Source organism: Mauremys reevesii, linkage group 3 (genome assembly GCF_016161935.1).
Source record: "Mauremys reevesii isolate NIE-2019 linkage group 3, ASM1616193v1, whole genome shotgun sequence".
Lineage (NCBI taxonomy): Eukaryota > Metazoa > Chordata > Testudines > Geoemydidae > Mauremys > Mauremys reevesii.
Genome location: NC_052625.1, coordinates 27,786,567 through 27,804,450, shown reverse-complemented (window position 1 = coordinate 27,804,450; position 17,884 = coordinate 27,786,567). Strand labels below are relative to the sequence as shown.

The 17,884-nt window shown below is 43.9% G+C and overlaps 1 protein-coding gene across 4 annotated transcripts in view; it reads left to right on the top strand.

Moving 5' to 3' along the window:
* FBXO11 (F-box protein 11) overlaps positions 1-17,884 on the top strand; it is a 203,149-nt gene that overhangs the window by 37,020 nt on the left and 148,245 nt on the right. Inside the window, exon 1 of one of the 4 annotated variants that reach the window (XM_039528830.1) lies at positions 4,939-4,961. The exons of the other annotated variants lie outside the window; for them this stretch is intronic. The gene's annotated coding sequence lies outside the window, so the exon portion shown is untranslated. Of the gene's footprint in view, positions 1-4,938; positions 4,962-17,884 lie in introns of those variants that run through there. 4 annotated transcript variants of the gene reach the window in all.

Here is a 17,884-nt window from a genome sequence, read left to right as displayed (position 1 = left end):
TTATACAAGGTCTATGGAACTTCCCGACAACTTCGGCTCGCACTTGCCTAGGTCTCCTGGGTCACATGGCTGCCTGCATGTTTGTAACCAAACATGCCAGGCTTCGCCTCCGTCCACTCCAATCGTGGCTCACCTCGGTGTACCACCCGGGCAGAGACAGCATAGACATGATCGTCTCGATCCCCCTGAGCATCCTAGGCTCCCTTGACTGGTGGTCGACGCCCTCCCTGGTGTGTGCAGGGATGCTGTTCCATCCACCTCACCCCTCGGTGTCCCTGATGACGGACGCCTCATCTCTCGTCTGGGGTGCTCACCTTGGTCAGTTTCGCACTCAGGGCCTTTGGTCAGCTCAAGAGCTGGCCTTGCACATCAATGTCCGAGAGCTGAGAGCAGTCCGCCATGCGTGCCAGGCGTTTCAGCAGCACCTACAAGGCCGTTGTGTCTCAGTGTTCACAGACAACACAACGGCCATGTATTGCATAAACAAGCAGGGAGGAGCACGGTCCTCCCCTCTTTGCAGGAAGCTATCCAGCTCTGGGACTTCTGCATATCCCAATCGATAGACCTGGTAGCGTCCTTTCTCCCAGGGGTCCGGAACACTCTGGCAGCTCGCCTCAGCAGATCCTTCCTGTCTCACGAGTGGTCGATTCATCCGGACGTTATCCATTCCGTTTTCCGGAAGTGGGGCTTTCCCCGTATAGACCTCTTCGCTTCTTGCGAGAACAGGAAGTGCCAGACGTTCTGCTCATTCCAAGGCCTCTCCCCGGGCTCGATCTTGGATGCTTTTCTGATGCCGTGGACGAGCCATCTGCTGTACATTTTTTCCACCGTTCCCGCTGGTTCACAGGGTCCTGATAAAACTCCGCAAGGACAGAGCGCATCTGATCATGATCGCTCCAGCGTGGGCCAGGCAGCACTGGTACACCATGTTGCTAGACCTGTCGATAGCCAACCCGATTCCCCTGCCTCTTTGCCCAGACCTCATAACGCAGGATCATGGCAGACTTCACCACCCAGACCTGCAATCCCTGCACCTCACAGCATGGCTGCTGCGTGGCTAAACTGATCCGAGTTACGTTGCTCTGCCTCGGTACAACAGGTTCTCCTGGGTGGTAGGAAACCTTCCACTTGGTTAACATATCTGGCCAAGTGGAAGCATTTCTCCTGCTGGTGCGAAATGCACAATGTTACTCCCACCGAGGTCCCGATACATTCCATCTTGGACTACCTCTGGTCTCTCAAACAGCAGGGCCTGGCGGTGTCATCATTGAGGGTACACTTGGCAGCCATCTCTACCTTCCACCCAGGGGAGAGTGGCCGCTCCGTATTCTTGCACCCTATGGTTTCTAGGTTCCTCAAGGGCTTGGAGCGCTTATACCCCCCAAGTTCGCCACCCCGCCCAAATCTGGGTCCTCAACCTGGTTCTAACCAGACTTGTGACTGTCCCATTCGAGCCTCTGGCAACCTGCTCGCTGCTATACCTGTCCTGGAAGACATTGCATCGGCCAGGCGAGTCTCTGATCTTCAGGCTCTCACGGTGGACCCACCGTATACTGTGTTTCACAAGGACAAGGTGCAGTTGTGACCACATCCGGCCTTCCTCCCTAAGGTGGTGTCGGCCTTTCATATCAACCAGGATATCTTCCTTCCGGTCTTCTTTCCAAAGCCACACTCATCGCGACCGGAGCAACAATTGCACTCCCTAGACGTCTGTAGGGCACTCGCATTTTATATCGAGCGGACAAAACCCTTTTGTAATGCCCCAACTCTTCGTTGTACTGGCAGACCGAACGAAGGGCCTACCTGTCTCCTCCTAGAGGATTTCATCTTGGGTGACGTTGTGCATCCGCACCTGCTGTGACTTGGCCCATGTTCCATCGAGCCACCTCACTGCACATTCCACCAGGACTCAGGCTTCTTCTGCTACCTTCCTGGCTCACGTACCCTTCCAGGAGATATGTCGCGCAGCTACCTGGTCCTCGGTCCACACCTTTGCCTCACATTATGCACTGGTCCAACAGTCCAGAGATGATGCAGCCTTTGGGTCAGCAGTTTTGCATTCTGCAACATCTCACTCTGACCCCACCGCCTACGTAAGGCTTGGGAATCACCTAATTGGAATCGATATGAGCAAGCACTCGAAGAAGAAAAGACGGTTACTCGCATTTGTAACTGTTGTTCTTCGAGATGTGTTGCTCATATCCATTCCAAACCCGCCCTCCTTCCCCACTGTCGGAGTAGCCGGCAAGAAGGAACTTGAGGGGTGGATGGGTCGGGAGGGGTATATAGCCGGTGCCATAGTGGCGCCACTCCAGGGGGCGCCCAGCCGACCCACCGAGTGTTGCTATGGTAAAAATCTTCCGACGAACGTGCACGCAGTGCGTGCACACCCAATTGGAATGGATGTGAGCAACACATCTCGAAGAACAACAGTTACAAAGGTGAGTAACCGTCTTTTCTGAAAGGTTGCTGACCCCTGCTTTAGAGCCTACAAATCCACTCAGTCCTACTCAGCCAGTTGCTAAGAGAAACAAGTTTGTTTACATTTATGGGAGATAATACTGCCCGCTTCTTATTTACAACGTCTCCTGAAAGTGAGAACAGGTGTTCACATGATACTTTTGTAGCCAGCATTGCAAGGTATTTACATGCCAGATATGCTAAACATTCATATGCCTCTTCATGCTTCGACCACCATTCCAGAGGACATGCTGCTGATGCTCATTTAAAAAAAAATGCACTAATTACATTTGTGACTGAACTCTTGGAGGAGAATTGTATGTCTGCTGTTCCACGGTTTTACCCACTTTCTGTCATATATTTTGTGTTGTGGGAGTCTCGGATGATGACCCAGCATATGTTGTTTAATTTAAAAACACTTTCACTGCAGATTTGACAAAATGCAAAGAAGGTTCCAATATCAGATTTCTAAAGATAGCTACAGCACTTGACCCAAGGTTTAAGAATGTGAAGTACACTTCCAAAGTCTGAGAGGGACGAGATGCGGAGCATGCTTTCAGAAGTCTGAAAAGAGCAACATTCTGATACAGAAATTACAGTTCGCTCAGATGTGATCATCTGACTCAGATAATGAAAATGAATATGCGTCAGTCCGCACTGCTTTGGATCATTATCGAGCAGAATCCGTCATCAGCATGGACGTGTCCCCTCTGGAATGGTGGTTGAAGCACGAAGGGACATACGAATCTTTAGCGCATCTGGCACGTAAATACCTTGCGACGCCGGCTACAACAATACCATGCGAAGGCCTGTTCTCACTTTCAGGTGACACTGTAAACAAGCGGACAGCATTATCTCCTGCAAATGTAACCAAACTGACTGCAGTAGGACTGAGTGGACTTGTAGGCTCTAAAGCAGTGGTCCCCAACCTTTTTCATCTGGTGAAATTTTATTTTTGAATGCAGTTAATTTTTTGTACAGAATTCTACATTTCTAAGTTCAACTTTCATGATAAAGAGATTGCACTACAGTATTTGTTTTAGGTGAATTGAAAAATACTGTTTCTTTTGTTTAACAGTACAAATATTTTTGTAATAAAAATAAAGTGAGCATTGTATACTTTGTATTCTGTGTTGTAATTGAAATCGATATATTTGAAAATGTAGAAAACATCCAAAAATATTTAAATGAATGGTATTCTATTGTTTAACAGTGCGTTTAGTCATGATTAATTTTTTTAATAGCTTGACAGCCCTAATTATAATGTATAAGGAGAAACTGAAAAGTAGGGAGGTTTGTTATGTTTATTTTTAATCTTAGGAATGCCAAGTCCAACCTTGCCTGGAGGTAGCGGGGGCTCTCACAAGATGTGTATAGTTAGCTCTCACACATTAATTGAAGCAGGAGGGCTTATAACACAGACTTCCTTTCTCCAAAATATTGGTTAGCCATTGAAGTTAACCCTGGAATTTTTTTTATATGTAGTCTGACTGAGGTTTCATTGGCTATATTACATGTTGCACTGGTTTAACTAAAATCTGTTTTGGATGAGCTGTTTCAACCCCCTACATGGCCTTCTTTAAAGTGATGTAAAACTGACTTATATTGAGGTTTAAATCAACTTAAATGTCCACACAGGGGTTTGCACTGGCTTACTTAAATCAATCTAAAATAAGTTTTTATTTAGATTGTGCAACTTGTAATCAAGACATGGCCTCTAAATCCTTTCCCCTCTGAATAGTTCATCTTTCATTGTCTTGACCATTTAATTAGTTCTAGTGCTCAGAGACTTCTAGGCTAAATGTATAATTTAAAAAAACAAGCGAAATTTTTTAACTCTTCAGATCTTGTTTATACATCATAAAGAAACAACTAAACAAAAAAGCACAAGATCAGATTTGTTTAATATCCTTTACATCTTATCTTTAAGATAATTTTTTATTCATAGTACTGAAGATTTAAACTACTTTAAAATAATAAATATAATTTTAATATAATTAAAATGATTTTACTGCAGTCATTCCAAATACTATCACTTGTTTGGGCTGAGTAAAATATATATTTTTTTCTATAGCATCACTGGTAAGAGAGCAAATTTCTGTGCTTGAGCTAATAGATTTGCGTGTTGGCTTTGCAATGCCTTGTTTAAAACAAATTTTAGGATTTTAATTGCACAAAAGTCCAGAAATTCAAATTTTAGCTCAGGGAGAATCTTAACTTTGCCCCAGTGTGTGTGTGTATTACAGTAAGATCTTTTATTACATGGTCATGCAACACACAATAAATAAAATTGTTTATTATGAAAGAACATACAATTCAGCATATTTAATCTCATTAGAGTAATATAGAAAAAGTGTGTTGTATTACTGTATATTGAAGCTGCTGTCTAATCTTTCATCTCTTATACAATAGTGGGTAGTAAGACTCTATTGTAATTCACAGGAAGGAAGAGTTATGTTTGCTGTGAAAACCTTAATGTTGGATTTCCTAATTTCTACAAGGTTAGTGCATAGTTCAGGTTGATATTTCAAGTGCTTTTTGTATGCTATTTTCTTATTCTAAAATGGCAAAATTTAAAAAGGAGAAAGTGTGTTTGGAGGCAGAGTAGGTAGGGAAATGGCAGTAGTTTATTCAGATTAGTATTTCATAATAAAATGAGCCTACACTAGGCTTTGGAATTTTTAAAATTCAGTCTTGCTTGAATGCACTGAATCTTGGGCTATTTTTAATTGAGTTCATGGTTAAGATGCACCCAATGGAAAAATAGGTTTAGCATAATTTTCTAAAACAATTCTGGGGTAGAATTTTGTCATGCTTTTTCTCAGCCTACGGTTGATGGGTGTTTTTCTAATATAAAAAAAACACAGTCATTTGAGACTAGGACAATCAAATATATTTACTTATGGCTAAACCTCACCCAAAGTTCATCCCCTAGAATTTCCTCCAAACCAATACGAGCAACACTCTACACCAGGGGAAAAGAAATTGCACATGCTAGATGTGTCTGGGACTTTGGTTCAGTCCTGTCGATGTATTCAAACTGTTTCTCCATCTATTTCTGGCTACTCTTAAGTTCAGACCATCTCTTCACAGAGAATTATCAAAATGGATAACAGGATGTATCTTGCTCTGTTATCAGCTGGTTGGTGTACCTTTCCCACAGAATGTTAAGCTCAGTTCACCAGAGCTCAAGTGGCATGCTCTGCCTGCTTCAGGCCTTTGCGGATATCAGAAAACTGCAAAGCAGTGACATGAAGTAACCCACTAACCTTTGTTAAGCACTGCTTTTTGGACTTAGCAGCCATATTTAATGCCAAGTTCAGAAGAGTAGTTCTTCAACTGCTGTTTTGATTGTTGTAGCTGACACTCATTCCCACCATTCTGAAGAGATGCTGCTTGCCAGTCACCTACAGTGGAATCCACACTGACACATACTCTAAGGACAATTACTTACTCTGTAGTAACTGTGGTTCTTCAAGATGATGATGTCAGTGTAGATCAGGGGTCTCAAATACGCGGCGGCCCACGGAGCTCTTCCCTGCGGCCTGCCAAGCTCCCTGCGTGCCCCCCCCCAGTTACTTCCTGTCGCTGCCAAACTCCCCTCACCCCCACCCCGAGTTATTTTATATGGCAGCTAAGCTCCCTGCGTGCTGCTCCCCAATGTTTGGGGCCAGGTCTTTCCCCTGGCCTCGCCTGCCACCCCCACGCGCCTCCCCCGAGTGTCCCCCGGCCTCACTTGCTGCCCCCTCACCGCCCCGAAGCCCCCTCACCACCCCGGAGCCTGCAGCTCATGGAGACTCCGCCCGGCTCTGCCAGCTTCCGGCATCACCTGCTGCCGCAGGGTCCTAGTGCCCCCCCTTCACTAGGGCCAGGACTCTCCAATGCCCCAAACCCTTCATCTCCAGCCCCACAGCCCTCACCCCTGCACTCCCTCCTATCCCCAAACTCCATCTCAGAGCCTGCACCCCCACCCCCTGCCCCAGCCTGGAGCCTGCACCCAGTACCCAAACTCCATCCCAGAGTCTGCACCCTGCACCCCAGACCCCCTCCCCCACCCAAACTCCCTCCCAGAGCCTTAGGCAGGTGGGGGCAGAGTTTGGGGGAGGGCACGTTCTGGGCACCACCAAAAGTTCTACAAACCTGCCACCCCTGGAAGAGGCAGAGCAAGAGTGGAGTGGTGGTGCAGCCCAGTGGGGGGGGGGGGCTTTACTGAGTGTTTATATTTCATTAAAACCGCTTGGAAATGACTTCATTGGAAAAAAAAGACCACTCATGGAAGAAAAGAGAGTTTTTCAGAGGTAAAATATAAAATTCAGTGCCTTATTTGCTGTTCCCAAGGAGTATAACGTGTGTCGGCACTACAACACGATGCACCGTGAAACATATGATGCATTCACTGGAATAATCCGAGAGGAAAAAGTTCAGCAACTTAAAGCAGCATTTGCGAAGCAAAGCAATTTCTTTTCAGGGATTAACAAGTCTAGCGAAGATTCAGTAAGAGCAAGTTTTGTGATAAGCGAAATGATAGCTGAATCATCATGACCTTTTACAGAAGCCTTATTCGTAAAAGAATGTCTTATGAAGGCCAGCGAAATTTTATGTCCTGATAGGAAGAAAGTTTTTGAAGACATAAGCTTGTCTGCCAGTACAGTTGCCTGCAGTATAACAGATTTAGCTGATAATGTGCAAAAACAATTGATTCAAATGGCAAAAGACTTTGAAGCATTTTCAGTTGCTCTTGATGAGAGTACAGATGTATCAGATACCGCACAGTGTGCAGTGTTCATTAGAGGTGTGGCAATTTGAATATAAATGAAGAATTGCTAGACTTAATGCCATTGAAGGGTACCACAACGGGACGTGACATATTTCAAGGACTGGAAGAGTGCATAGAAAAAGCTGCGCTGCCATGGAACAAACTCGTATCTTTGGCTACGGACGGTGCACCATCAGTGTGCTCTGAAAATGTTGGTGTGGTTGGATTACTGAAGACCAAACTGAAAAGTCTCAATATACCAGGAATTAGCTTCACCAGTATACATTGTATTTTGCACCAAGAAGCCCTGTGTAGTAAAAGTCTACAAATGAAGGAAGTCATGGATGTAGTTGTTAAAACTGTTAATTTTATACGTGCACGAGGGCTGAATCACAGACAGTTCACTTCTTTTCTAGCAAGTATGGACAGTGAATATGGGGAACTTCTGTATCACGCTCAAGTTAGATGGCTGATTTGTGGAAGCGTTTTTTTGTACTTAGAGAGGAGATTGATTCCTTCATGAAAATGAAAAACAAGGAGGTTCCACAGCTTGCTGATTCCACTTTTATCTGCAGCCTTGCTTTTCTAACAGATGTAACTGATCACCTGAATGCACTGAACTTGAAACTTCAGGGTAGAAAACACGTGATAACACAGAGGTATGACACTGTTAAGTCATTCAAAGTCAAGCTTACTTTGTGGGGGAAACAGCCTACTGCTGGCAATTTGGTTCATTTCTCGACTCTGAATTCCTTAGGTAAAGTTGAACCCAAATCCTTGAAAGAATATTCAGAGATCATTCCTAACTTACACAAACAGTTTGATGTGCGGTTTAAAGATTTCAAGGCACTTGAACCACATTTTTCAAATTTTTCCACACCATTTGCTGTTGAAATTGACTATGTTGCAGAGGAAATGCAGATGGAGTTAGTGGAGCTTCAGTATGACACCATTTTGAAGCAGAAGTATACAGATGTTGGAATTCCAGAATTCTACAGGTTTCTTTCATAAGAAAGATTTCCCATGTTACTCTCTGCTTCTGCAAGGATAATGGCAATGTTTGGAAGTACATATTAATGTGAACAGTTTTTCTCTTCCATGAAGATTAACAAATCCGTGTTAAGGTTAAGGCTTATTGATGAACATTTGAAAGCAACGCTGATACTGGTTTCATCTCAGGATATCAAACCTAATATTAATGCTCTGGTTGATGCAAAATGCTGCCAGCTAAGTGGCCAAAAATGAAATGACTGTCAAAAATAGCATTGACTTTTCACATTACAGTTAAAGAAGTTGTTAAAAAAAAAAGTTGTTAAATTGACTTTTAATAGCATACTATATTTTAATACTATACTACATTACTCTTCTCTTTTTTTTTCTGCCTACTTCCAGGCGCTTCCCGCCGCCAAACAGCTGTTGGTGGCGCTTAGCACTTTCCAGGAGGGAGGGGGGGGGAGTGGAGTGCCGTGCACTCAGGGGAGGAGGTGGAGAAGAGATGGGGCGGGAGGGGGGGCCTCATGGAAGGGGTGGAGTGGGGGCGGGGCCAGGGGCAGCGGGGGGGAGGTGTCAGTGATGCGGCCCTTGGGCCAATGCACTAGTCCTCATGTGGCCCTAGTGGTCATTTGAGTTTTAGATCCCTGGTGTAGATCTACCAATCCACTGCTGCTTTTTGGAGTTCTCAGCTATCACAGGTTTTGAATTGAGAGAACTGAGAGAGAGTCACAGCTGCTTCTCCCTTTATGCTTGCATAGGAGAGCAGGAGGAGGCAGAGTGAATGCAAGCCCAGGATCCTGCTTTTCAAAAGACTCTGATCTCACACAAGAGGTGCATGCATGCCTATAGTTAGATCCACACTGACTACAACATCTCATTGAACTACGGTTACTGTAGAGAAAGTTTACACTTTCTCCAGACTCAGAAAAAATGGTAACAATGGCTGTGAACTCTTTCTCTCTTCCCCCTCATTCATTTTATTGTGGTGAGAGTCATCATTAGGCACTAGTGTTGAGTTAGCATTAAATAGTTAGTTGCTGATCATTTTAGTGGATGGAAGAGGGAAGAAAGCTAACAGGCTGTGGGCTTGAATTGGGGGGTTGCTGCCGGGAAGTAAAGAAGAGACATAGAGAAAGGAGGATGGAGAAGCTAGAAAGAAAAAGGAAATAGTAATTGTCCTAAAAGTGAGAGTATTTCCCTACTAAGAGATGTTGAATGTAGCAGTAAGATACCAGACTTTCTAGTGATTGTTTACTTACTGCATAAAGGCCACATTCTCTTAATATTCATTCAAAAATCCCATTGACATCAATGAGAGTTCCTTTTTGGTTGGAGGAAAATATATAATATGACATTCATACACTGGCTCATGGACAATAATTGAAAATGGAATTCAGATTTCTCCACATAATGCGCTTGACCTTCCTGCACTAGCTGACTTGTTGCTTCCAGCTCAAGTATACGAGTCTCCCAAGGTAGACCTGCTATTATACCAGAGCTTGAAAACCCTGCTGTTCCTGGTAAGTGCCATCAGCTTCTGCAGACTCAGTTTTACTTAGGCCTGGTCTACACTATAAACTTAGGTTGACAGAAGCTGCCTTACATAGACCTAATAATGTATGTGTTTATACCTCTAGGTCTCTTCTGCCGACCTAATTTGCCTGCTATGTCTGCTTAATTACTCCACCTCCACGAGAGGTGTAGGGCGTAATTTTATGTTGGTGTCGTTGGGTTGACATAAAGGGAGAATAGATGCAGAGTTGTATAAATCGACTGAATTGGCCTCCAGGAAGTATCCCACAATGCTTTGCTGTGACTGCTCTGGTGATCGTTTTCAACTCTGCTGCACAGCAACCAGTTACACAGGAAACAGTCCCTCCTGTTAAAGATCCAGGAACTTGTGAATTCTCATTTTCTGTTTGATCAGCCTGGAGAGCTTACCAGCCCAGCTAATCATGGTGACTCAGTGCCCAAAACATGCTCCAGCCTGGAGTAAACAGGAGGTGGTGGATCTTATTGGTCTGTGAGAACTAAAGTGCAGGCCTGTGCACCAGCCAGAGAAATGTTAATATCTACAAGAAGATCATGTAGGACATTGAGGAAAAGGGCTACAGCAGAGACATGCAGTAGTGCCATGTGAAAATCAATGAACTTTGGCAGGCATACTAGAAGACAAGGGAGGCAGTTGTACTGCATTCTGCACTGCAGACATGATGCTTCTACAGTGAGCTGCATGCGATTCTAAGCTGGGACCCCACTACTACCCCCAAAAGTAGAGTGGATACCTCAGAGGAGTCTGAGTATCGGGCTGCCTGAGTCAACAACAAGGAGAAAGTTTTGGACAAGGAAGAGGAGGAGGAGAATGGGGAGACTGGCGAGTGGGGGATCCATTCTCCCTGAGAGCCAGGAGCTGTTTTTAACCCCGGAGCAGTCCAGACAGTCACACGACAGCATCGTGGCCGAGTGTGATGCCGGGAAAGGCACCTCTGGTGAGTGTGCAATTCCAGTCAAACTGTAGGGGTTATATGCTCTTATGTATAGCTGAAGAAAAAGTGAGATACAGTGAGTATCTGCCTCCCAGTGGTCGCTCCAGCTATGCAGACTATTTATGTGCACAGAGATGACCCGGGAATCCTCCATGGAGATCTCCAGGAAACTTTCATGGAGGTACACCTCTACCCCAATATAACGCTGTCTTTGGGAGGCAAAAAATCTTACCGCGTTATAGGTGAAACTGCATTATATTGAACTTGCTTTGATCCACCAGAGTGCGCAGCCCTGCCCCCCCGGAGCACTGTTTTACCACGTTATATCCGAATTCGTGTTATATCTGGTCGCATTATATCGGGGTAGAGGTGTACTCTGCAATCCTTTTCAGAAGGCTTCTGGGGAGGGCTGCCGTATTTCTTCTACCACAGTAGGACACTTTCCCATGCCACTCCAGTATTATTTCTGCTGGCATCATTGTGGTACACAGCATAGCAGGATAAGCACCAGGTCGTACCCAGATGCTTTCAGCATCTGCTCCCTTGCTGCCTCTGTTACCCTCAGGAGACTGATATCACATAGGGTCACCTAGGGAGATGGTGGTAGTTTTCATTACAAGTGCTCATACCGCAAACAATAGAGCATGTGATCCTCCACCCATCATGATTTCTGGGTCCCTCTCAAACACAATTTCCCTAACATGCCAGTGGTTTGAGTGGCAGGGATCGGCGTTGACCTAGGAATCTGCAAGCCCTGGACAACCGCTACCAGCAGCGTTAAGGGAAGGGGGAGTGTCCTGTCTTCTCTCGCAGCCACATCCTCTCTTCTCCCTATTCTCCCTCAGAGCCTCCTGGGACAAAGATCAGACTTTGGGAGGTTCAACACTGGTCCCCAGTCTCTGTGCACTATCAGTGTTGCTAAGGGAAGGGGGCATTGCACACCTGTGCTTCCAATACGGGTTGCTTGCATGTTGCATTACAGTACCTGTCGCCCATATCCCTGGGCCATACTCACCATGGCTGGAACAGCAAACTGGTTCATTGAATAGCTGGGAATACTGATTATGTTCTGGATTTCACTTCAGTGGAATAAGGGGAGTGATTTTTAAATACTAACTGTATGCTAGACCTAGGGTATACACTGACAATGGTTGCCTTGTGCTTTGCATGCCTTACTGTGGAAAGCTTGGCCTTCAGCGAATCTTCACACCAACGGAGAGACTTTCCCAGATTAGAAGATGAAAAAAGAAAACACATCATGTTCAATGAGATAATGAATGCCCTGGAGATAAGAGCCTGGAGGATTTCATTCTCTGAAAAATTGGACATGGACATGGAGAACAGGAGAGCATCCCAGGAGCATGAGCGTGCCATGCAGGATGAGATGCTGCGGATTATGAAGGACCTATCATACATGTTGAGGCATCCAGTTGAACTTCAGAAGAGACAGCAGAACAGCCTGCAAACATTGCTATATTCCCACTCCTCCCCCAAACGTTCCAGGAGGAGGGGTGGGGAAAAGAGCAATATCCCTTCCACACAACACGAGGGTCGGGTACGAAGAACAAAAGCCAGCGATCTGATGACCTTTGATGGGCAAGACTGCTGTGCTTTTACAGACAAGCTGACTTGGTTTCTCCCTTCCCAATTTTATTACACTGTTTGTCTAAGGTTAAATTCTTTTCCTGGTCTTTCAGTTTCTTTGTGTTTGTGCAATAAAAGTAAATGTTTTGAGATTGAAATAGTCTTTTATTTATTCCAAGCATAAGGGTCATTACTGAAATGGGTTTTCAAAGCATCCCGCAGTTGCAGAGCTCCTCACTGGGCTCTTCTTATTGCTGCTCAAAATTAGCAGACAGCCTCTCTGCCTCCACACCCCACTCCTGTGGAAACTTCTCTCCCTTTGCCTCACAGATGTTATGGAGCATGCATCGCATAGCGATAACAATGGTGATATTGCTTTCACTGAGGTCTAACCTAGTAAGCAAACTGTGCCCGTGACCCTTTAAACATCCAAAGGCACATTCCACCACAGTCCTGCACTTGCTCAGCCTATTGTTTAATGGCACCTTACTGCTATCCAGGTGTCCAGTGTACAGCTTCATGAGCCGTGGGAGCAAGGGGTAGGCTGGGTCTCCTTGGATCACAATTGGCATTTCAACGTGGTTATTTTGTGATCTGGAAAGAAAGTCCCTTCTTGCAGCCTTCTGAACAGATCTGTGTTCCTAAAGATGTGCACATCATGCACCTTTCCTGACCATCCCACGTTGATGTCAGTGAAATGCTTCCTGTGATCCACCAGCGCTTGCAACACCAGCTGTTTGAATGATATTGCAATGTTCCACACGGCAGCTTCTGTCTCATCTCTGGAAATGCTGCAAGATAAGATGCAAGGTGTTTCTAATGCTCACAACAATAGTGCACAGCTGAGTGGGATCTGTGCTTCTTGGACTATGGTGTATGCCCGGCTAAGCCAGCCTTTTGAAAAAAGGCGTGAAAAAGTACAGGGTGTTTGCTGCTGAAATCAGGGTATGTAGGGAGGGAGGAAACTGCATCATGGGAGGTCAAAGCCATGTTCCTATTTCCCAATGCAACAATGTTTTGGTCCCATGAGGCATTGCAAGTCCTTCCCAAAAACCTCTGCAGTTAGTTGCACTGTGGGATATCTACCAACAGTGCACTGCTCTCTTCATCAATGCAAGAGCTGCTAGTGAAGAGGCAGTCCACTGACACAATAAGCATGGTGTGGACATGCACAACTGACTGAATTACTGTGGCAGCTGGATGTCGACTTAAGTTGACTTAACTTTGTAGCGTAGACATGCCCTTGGAAAAAGTAAGTCTGCAGGCTGACAACCGTGGTGTTACTGCGTCTGCCTATAACTTTGCCAAATTATAGCAGAGTGAAATTGACGAGATTCTGGTCAGCTTCACTATTATTAAGAACTTTATTGGCAGCAATGAAACTGAGAAGAATTGAAACATTTCACTCTGCTGTCTCTTGGCAGAGCTTTGAGCGGCACTGGAGGCATGTATTGGAGCTTTGCACTAGGGAAGAGGACTCATTGAGGTGATTGTAGGGTATTCCCTTATATTGATGTGTCCATTTATTGCCTCTCACGGACTCTGTCATGGCCGGGATGCCTCTGTGCTGTCCTACTCTTTATTCTCCATCTTCCAGGTCTTTTTACACAGACTCCATATCCTTTTGCTCATCCAATCACCGCACCCCTTCTTCTGGTCTGGGTTTATTCAGATAAACTTAAAAGTAAAACTCAGTCTTGAACCAAATCCATTCATTTTATCCTGTTTTGGGGTCATTTCCTGGCCTTTCCTGCCTCTCTGCTGGATCCTGCTCACTCCTAGCAGCTTCTTATTTCCCTGAGTATCTCCCCACTCAGTGCAGCTTCCAGCTGCTCTTCATTGGTGAATCACTTGATTCCTGTCAGGTGTGGCTCATTATGTAATCAGGGTTGGCTAGCCCCAGCTTCTCCAGTCTTTGGAGCAAGCCACCCTGTTACAGCCTCCGTTCAGCAGCCAAAAAGCAGCCGTAGGGGCTGGGAGAATCTGGAATGAGAGAGGTGGGTGACAGGAAGAGAGAATGCTACTTCTTTCATCAAGGAGCCAGAGAAGGGCTTGATTTTCTGGTGGAGGGGTATGTGTGGAGCATCAAATATTGGGTAACTATTAGCAAGAGTCTGATATTAGCAAGAGAAGGTAGGTTAGGTAATACCTTTTATTAGACTAACTTGTGTTTGGTGAGAGAAACAAGCTTTTGAGCTCCACAGAGCTATTCTTCAGGTCTGGGAAAGGTACTAAGAGTGTATTTAGCTGTGACATGGGATTTAGAGGCAGCATTCTCCCTTTTTCCAACTGCTTTTGGGGCATAGTTGGCTTCTCACATGTTCATGGTCCCAAGGCAGAGGCAAGTCCCTTTACTTTCAGTCTACAGCTAGTAGGTTTAGAGACTGGCAGGTATCTGCTTACATTTCCAAATTAATGGGGATGTTGATGGGGGGGGGGGGGGGGTGAGTGGGAGAGATTTAATTTATTATCTCCCATTCTGTGTCTGTGCATATTCCATGCAAAATAACTACATTAAAAATCATTAAGGTTGCAAAGTCAAGCTGTGAAGAGTTAGGAAATGCCAGAATAAAAGCTACCCATGCAATTCTAATTCAGCTCCAATGTAAATATGCATGTGATGAGAAATCATTAATTACATTACTGCATACTATGTGTTCTGAACCGTTGCCTTATTCAGTGTACCAAGTGTTCAGTATTTCTTTTTATCTCTATCGTTCATCATATGGCTCTATGCCTTATTTACTGCACATCATCTTAACCCTGCTCTGAATGAGCCCTTTATTTCTTCAGAGGCTTTTCTGTGGTACTCATCATTGTATCTGAATGCTTCATGGTTACAAATTAGCCCAGAGGATACATTAATTAATAAGATAGGGAAATCTTAACCCTATTTTAGAGAGAGAGAACAGAGTATTAGGAAGATGAAGGACTATTTTTTCAAAGATAGCCACTAATTTTGGGTACTGGTAGTTAGAATTAACTATTGGCATGGACAGCCATCTCTAAAATGTGCTTGTTACTGGAATAGCTTAGCTGAACGTTCAACCAAGTAAAGCACACTAACCATGAGGAAGAACTTTTGTATATCTGGGAACCAAGTTCAGCACCAAACTAGGCAGAGTAATTCCAATTCAGGACAGACAACCTAAAAGTATAATAATAGATCATTCTGTGTTGTCATCAGGTACCCCTCCTCAGTGGAAGTTGAATTCTAGGCACTTGAAGAAACAGCTAGTCCTGCCCCAGTCTGTTGTACTTTCTCTGTGGTGGTTGTTGAAACATAACCAATTTAAAAGCAAGCATGCTGGAACATAGGGGGAGGGATAGCTCAGTGGTTTGAGCATTGGCCTGCTAAACCCAGGTTTGTGTGTTTAATCCTTGAGGGGGCCATTTGGGGATTGAGTTGGGGATTGGTCCTGCTTTGAGCAGGTGGTTGGACTAGATGACCTCCTGAGGTCCCTTCCAACCCTGATATTCTGTGATTCTATGATCTTCCTTCCAATGGCTCACCATCCTTTGGAATCCTCTACAAGGATCTCAGTCACTTGTCAAAAAGGAAGATTATAGCCATCAGTCATTCTGTGCTTCCACCACAAATTTAAAAATGCCTGATTTGAGGATATAGTTGGACAATGCAGACTCCATCCTAAATCTAAATAAACTAAAAGAAAGTATATGACCAAGGAAAATCGGCTGTTGATAGGACAGTATGGGCAGAGAAATGTAGACTCTTAACCTAGCCAGAGCACACAACACATATTATGTGTACCTTGTATTACTGTTAGTTTGCATTATATCTTCCACCCCCGCCCCCAATTCCATTACACTATTGTGTCTTGTCATAAGCCATGACTATAAGCTCTTTAATGCAAGGATCATCTCTTTTCTACATGTTTGAACTGTGATTAGCACAATTGAGTCTCTCAGTAGATGTTACTATATTATAAAAAGTACTGGAATGATTAAGCAGTCCCAGATATGCTTGGGAGTTTAGAAAACTAAAAGCGGATTAAATTATGACAAGATTACTCAGTGGAGGTGATCATAAATAGAGATGATGGCTACAAAGGCTAGTGAGGAAAAAAGAAAAAAAATTAGGTATTTCAGCAGGACCAGAAAGAAGATTAAAGAAGCACATGTACCATTTAAAAACTATTATAGTGCAATATGTAGATGAATTAGCTGTGAGAACAATCTTAAGTAGGCTTGGTGGAATTTCATTTTTATTATTTTTATAATTATGACTGATAATATTGGTCTATTTTTAATTTTTTTCAATTTGTATCGATTTAAGTTTTCACAGTTGCAGGATATTATGGGAGAGTCAGGCAATTATTTGACAGTAGATGTTGAGATTCAAAAAGTTAAAGCTTTATAACCATTAAAACACAAACTGTCAGTCAATATAACGTCAAAACATACAAAGTAAATCTCCTTAAATCAAACTCAAAGTTATCAAGCAACATTTTTCTTTTTTTGTCTATCTGTAAATTTCAGTTGTTGTCAATGGAAATATTTTTGTTGGTTTGTGTGTATACAGTGAAACCAACATTTAATTATGAAAATCTAATCCTTCCAAGCCTACAGCCGTCCATACTGTTTGCATACCTAATTTTTAATGTAAAAAACCAAGTAGAACAGTCCCCTTCTCCTCTTTGGAAAAGACTTTCAGAATGCCTTTATTCATCATAAAGAAGTTTAAAATGTGGGCTTGTGACTTTTTTTTTTTAAATCACTTTGCAGGTCTCCTTTAACATAGACTTTAATTTTTTTAAGATATAGTTAAGAAAAAGTGAAGGGTCCATTCTGACCTCAGCTAAAAATGAATGATTATTAATTTATCCCTCAGCATTCAGTTTTAAGGAAAGTCTTAATGCTACTTACACTGAATTCTTCCTTGTTATAAAAGGCTTATTGCTTGTAAGCCTAGTAGTGGAAGTAGAGTGTTGCACTTCTATGCAGTATGTTCTTGGCTTTGTAACGCTTTGCTCCCCTGGCCAGCAGCATCTGGGAGTGGCAGACAGCAGGGATTCTGCACAAAAGGCTCTGTCCAGCCTTTTAGACTAGAATGGTGATGCTGTGGGAACTGGGTCTTGCGAATAGGAGGCAAGGTGCCAAACTTGTTTGTGTTTTTTTTATGACTGCATATCAATAACTTCAATTAATGCTTAAAATATTTAGCATTGTTGTATGTAGTGTTGTTGTAGCCATGCTAGTCCCAGGATATTAACGAGGTGGATAAGGTAATATCTTTTATTGGACCAATTTCTCTTCTGTTCTGGGACACCAAGTATGTTTCCCAGGTCTGAAGAAGAGCTTTGTGTAAGCTCAAAAGTGTCTCTCTCTCACCAACAGAAGTTGGCTAGTAAAAGATATTATCTTGCCAACCTTGTCTCTAAACTATTTAGCTACTCCTGGGGGAATTTTGCACCACTGTACAATGTAGAATGTTGCAGAAATTAACATTGTGCAGGCAGAATTTCCTTTCCCCCACAGAAATGGGCTGCAGTGCTGCTAGCTGCCACTAGGGGCCACTGGACTCAGCAGAGCCCAGCTTGCACATAGAAGACACTGCTGCGGGGAGGGAGAGGGAGCTAGAGGG